The sequence below is a fragment of the Protomyctophum parallelum genome (genome assembly GCF_964188405.1).
Source record: "Protomyctophum parallelum genome assembly, chromosome: 10".
Taxonomy (NCBI): Eukaryota; Metazoa; Chordata; class Actinopteri; order Myctophiformes; family Myctophidae; genus Protomyctophum; species Protomyctophum parallelum.
Window position 1 is genome coordinate 20,440,583 of NC_139704.1, and position 5,627 is coordinate 20,446,209.

General features: G+C 44.1%; 1 pseudogene across 1 annotated transcript; it reads left to right on the forward strand.

Annotated features, from left to right (window-relative positions):
• The first annotated feature begins 1,407 nt into the window (after positions 1–1,407).
• On the forward strand, positions 1,408–3,037 carry LOC310865717 (kinesin-like protein KIF2A; annotated as a pseudogene). The gene has a single exon. The product of its transcript is annotated as a kinesin-like protein KIF2A (transcript).
• Positions 3,038–5,627: the final 2,590 nt, after the last annotated feature.

Consider the following 5,627-nt stretch of genomic DNA (forward strand, 5'->3'; position numbering starts at 1 on the left):
CTATAAACAATGTAGTATTATTTAGTATATGTAAGGTTTTGCCCCCTCAAATGGTACCTCGTCAGATAATCCCCACATATCCTACAACAACTTCTGTGAACAGACTTCACTGTAGTAGCTTTTCATAAATTATATTTGTACTTAGGCTGTTCTGCTGTCATGAAAGTTTATAGTTAGAGAAATTCAAAGTCCAGCCGTCTGCTGTCCAGCCTCTCCCACCCCTCACTGGGGAAAATTCTGGGAGGAAAACAGAAACGGGGCGAGTAGTCTTGTTACCTGCACTACCACCGCTCAAAAACACAAAAAGACAAATCTTGGTGATTTCTTACACATCCGCCCCCTGCTGTATTGAGAGAAGAGGTTAGAGTCTGACTGTCTCCCTTGACCCATCCAGTTATCGTCATCTCTAGTGGGGGGGGGGGGTCTTCTTCTGTCGTATGTCAGACATATTCAGCTCCGTTGCAGCCAGGTCAATTGAACCACAGTCGCCATTCGGTGGCCGGTGGTCATCACGTGTTTCACAGTCTGTAATGGGCACAACGTCCAGCGACCACAGGGGAGAGTCTGCAGAATTGTTAAGCAAAATAAGATTACGAGGGTGATAGGATCATCCTCTGGTGCAACCTAATGAGGCTCTGTTTGTTTACTTTGACGCCTACACTGCTTCCAGGGGAATGTGCCAGCGTTTGCCCGACATGAATGCCAGTGTTTTGATAAAGGTCAACGAGAGTGAGACAAGCTGGTTGAAGTTTGCCCACTTTAATTAGCTTTGTGCTCTCAAACTCTCACACCATGCCATACAGCCATATGTCCAAATACAGGAAGGAAGAAAGATGGTTGAAAAGTTCAACGAGTCGATCTACATCGACACGTTGTGAGCTTGTAGATTGGCTATTTTAACTATTCAAAAATGTTTTTCATAATAATGAAAAAAGGCAAAACGTACACAACAGAACCCTAACCCTAACAACAGTGTGTCTCACTTATCTATGACGTATACGTCTCCTTGACCTGCCTTCCTATGTATGTACGTATGTATGAGGGCCTCAAAAAGTCCATGACCTTTCTAATGTTTGTTTAGAGCACTTTCAACAAACAGAGTAGCAGCCAAGTCTATGGACTTTTAATGTTTGTTTAGAGTACTTTAAACAAACATTACCAGGCGCCCCTCATTTCACACAAGTGTGATTTTGATCTCTGCTACAATAGCAACCATGACGTTGTCACAATACTGTCCAATCAGGCGTGACACAGCAACTCTGGAGGGTTTTGGGACATACATAAATGAGTAAAGCACCGGAGAGTTTAGTTTATAGTTATATGGATAATTATATGGATAATTCAATGGTACACACAACTTATTTTCATATTAAGAGAGTTCAATCTCACCAATTAATTTAATGTAGGATGGCATGTGATTTTGGAAAGATTGACGTTGGTACTCAAGTGGAAATAAACCGTGGCGATGAGCAAAACTGGCGAATCAACCGGGCGTTGGTGACTTCACTGAACGAGGACAGGAAGACTGTAACAGTGGAATGGATTGAAAATGGGGAGCCAAAAGCTAAAGAGGTTGACTTGGGATTTATATTTGCTCTAAACCCAGATGTTGCCCCAGATGAGGACATTGTCCCCAGCCCTCCACAGACCCCACTGTGTCCCACTGCCGCTTCCGTTAAAATCGACAGAATTGCAAAGAACCATCACACAAGTGCACTGTCTAAGACACTGTCTAAGAGTGACGCCGCATCCAGACATAACAGAGTGGTGGCCGCCAGTCACAGGTCTCCTCAACAGCCTGAAACATCCCCCCCTCCCGCCACCCAACAATACCCGCTGAACAGGAGGAGGACGTCCAACGGGGAGGGGGAGACCAGAGAGAAACGTCAACAGCAGCAGATCAGGTACATGATCAGGGATTTTCGAACCAGTCTAGACTGCGTACCTCTGACCACAACAGACATGATTAAAAAACACAGAATATGCGTTTGCGTGAGGAAGCGTCCGCTGAACAAGAAGGAACAGACCATGAAGGACTTTGACGTGATCACCATACCCAGTAAAGATGTGGTGATGGTCCACAAACCCAAACAGAAGGTGGACCTGACCAGTTACTTGAAGAACCAGACCTTCCGCTTTGACTACACCTTCGACGACTCCACAACCAACGAGATGGTGTACAGGTTCACAGCCAGGCCTCTGGTGGAGACCATCTTTGAGAGGGGCATGGCTACCTGCTTTGCCTATGGACAGACAGGAAGTGGGAAAACGCATACCATGTGTGGAGACTTTTCTGGCGGAAGCCATGATTGTTCCAAAGGAATCTATGCATTAACTGCTTGGGATGTATTTCTCTTGTTGAAGAAACCCAACTATAACAAGTTAGAACTACAAGTGTCCGCAACCTTCTTCGAAATCTACAATGGGATGGTGTTTGACCTTCTGAATGGTAGAACTGAGCTGAGGGTGTCGGATAATGGTAAACAGGTTCGTGTGCTAGGACTACAGGAGACGGACGTCGAATGTACGGAGGAGGTTCTCAAACTCATAGAGGTGGGTAACAGCTGGAGAACATTGGGTCAGACATCGGCAAACGCACGCTCTTCTAGGAGCCACGCTGTCTTCCAGATCATTTTAAGGAGGAAGGGGAAGATGCATGGGAAGTTCTCGCTCATCGACCTGGCTGGGAATGAGAGAGCAGCTGACGTGTACAGCACTGACTACAACACTCGTCGGGAAAGAGCTGAGATTAACAAGAGTCTGCTGGCACTAAAGAAGTGCATTAGGGATCTGCGACGCAATGAGCCTCACATTCCTTTCAGGGACAGCAAGCTCACTCAGGTCCTCAAAGACTCCTTAATTGGGGAGAACTCCCGTACGTGCATGATTGTAACCATATCTCCTGGTATGTCATCATGTGAGAATACCCGTAACACACTACACTACGCTAACAGGGTGAAGGAGCTGGCAGTCTTGACCCCAAGCAGTGGAAGGAGGTCTGCCCAACCACCACGCAGTCAGCCAGCTAAAGTTCTAAGGAAGAAAGGGAAGAACGGGAAATCACTCATCGAACTGGCTGTAAACGAGGCCGGATATGCCTACCACCAGACCCATCTGGAGAGAGTTGAGTTTGAGCAAGAGTCTGATGAAGATGCATGGGGTGCAACAAGCCTTTAGATGAAGGAGAATACCAGCACTCACGGAGTAGTGCAACAAGCCTTATACCTGATGTCATTTTGGAAAAACTGCTCGGTGAGCAGAATGAAGAAGAATCTTTCCTCAGCTGTTCAGATTCTAGAAGACCCCCACAGACTGAACCAGACCCTCCCCCACCCAAAAGCTTTACACAGCTAACAGAGGTGTCAAGCAACAACACACGACGTGGAAGTCTAAAGGCCTATTCATAGTCTGGATTTTCGGTGATGAGGTGACCACCGGAGCTGAAATAACGTTGAGCGGTGGTGAGTAAAAACAGAGAGAAGGGCTGGAGCGGTGGCGGTGGTTTGCTCTTCACCACGGCTCGTGACGTCATGTTGTAGTTCGGTGGTCACCTAACCACCGTAAATCCAGACTATGTATGAGCCTTAACTGTGTGAAATTACAGCAGCATCAGCTGAGAGAAAAGCAAACAGGAGGGTAACCACCACCATTCCTAACTATGGTAAATTGTAAATGGTGCATGACATACCGCCTTTCGCGATTTACACATTCACCCATTCACACACACATTCATACACCGATAGCGAAGGAGACTATGCAAGGCACCAACCTGCCTTGGGAGCAATCTTGCTCAAGGACCCATCGACAGTAACGCACGGGGGAGCTGGGATCGAAGCCGGGACCTTGTCCCGTTTCCAAGCGGCCGTTCTACCTCGTCCTGAGCCACCGCCGCCCTGGCACTGACATTTATGTACTGTACATGATCAGGGATTTCTGAGCCTACAGACTACAGACCTCTGACCACAGCAAGCATCATCTAACATGACAGGGAGTAATAACGGTGTTGGCTCTCATGTGTGTTCAAAATGGTTGTGTCATCTCATGTACAACTAAGCATAGTTGTACATGAGATGTGTCATAGGTTCTACATGACTGTGCCAACAACAATACAATTATACTGTAACAACAGTGTTAATGACAATACTCAATGTAATAAAAATACAAATAATATAAAGAGAAGAAAATATTACAAAAATAACGATGCAATAGTACAGGTAAAACCACTAAAATAAATACATAAATAGTTGCAATAGTACAGTTAAACAATAAAGCAGATTAAATAAATACATAAATACTTTTAGCAGCAATTGTGGTACATTTCATACAGCAGAATGTACGGTACAGTATTCACATAGGATATACATTACTTCACTTTATGTGAACAAAAACTGAGCAGTGTGTTTTTTATTTATTTATTTATTTTTATTTATTTTAGTTGCCATTTTTTTGGACATAGGCCATCCATTTGGTGGCGACTTTGGGCAAAGTTTCAGCCAAATCTGACCACTATTACATTATGCCAAAAACGGATATTTTTGCAACTGGTTATCTGACATCAATATTTTGGTTAATTAACAGTTAATTTATATTACTTTATACATTTTATCAACAGTTTAGCTAGGAGGGTCTTTCACATAGGGCACAGAAGAGCAACAGATCCCATTGATATCTGGCGAGTAGAGGATTGCAAATTCTGCACTTGTCTCAACTTTAATTTTTTTATTGGGGTTACCAGGCAGCACCATGCAGCGTTGCTGCTGTTTTGGGGCACAATGTCACAAAGTTTACACTTTTTGGGGATTTTTCCCCATCCGATATTTATATTTTTTAAAGAACACTTGTGTCATATCAGTAAAATATCCCAAATCACAGACAATATCCAGTCTAATATCATGATATATATATAATATTGATACTAGGGATGTCCCGATTCTTTTTTTTATAGTTTAGTATATCGTTTTTTTGCTCCCAATCCGATCTGATTCCGATCATTTGAAAATGACGTGATCGGCCCCGATTTCCGATTCCGTGATCATATCGGGACAACCCTAGTCCTAATCCAATATACGCTTTAATGTGCTTTCCATTTTCATGGCTCTCACTCTCTGAAGAAGAGCGCCTGTGGCACAACAAATAAACCTGCGTTCATGTCTCTGGCACCAGCCAGAGACTGTCTGAGGTGCAGTAGAGTCACTCGTGGTGGTGGGCCTTGGCTACACTATGATGCATACTGTATGAGGCAAGCAGGAAGGTTGCAAGACAACGGTGTTTTTTGTTTGCGTTTTGTTTTGTTTTTACCTTTTCTGCTTTCACCTCCTCCCTTCTATTTTTTCCATTTGGCCTCAGTTGATGACAGTTGGTTGACAGTTCACCGTGTGTACTGTGTTAGTGTGCTTTCTGTTGCCACAGTTGGTCAATAAGGTTGTATTCCTCCACTTGTCCCTGACAGTGAAGAATTCTGCAGAGAGTGTAACTTGCATAGAGGTTCATGCTGTCCCAATTCCCATGCACTCAACAGGCGACTCAACCTACAGTAATTGGATTACATTACCAGTTTAGATTAATCTGTTACTGTCACAATGGTAAGAATCAACCCTTACTACCCATTTGAACAATCAGTACAGCAC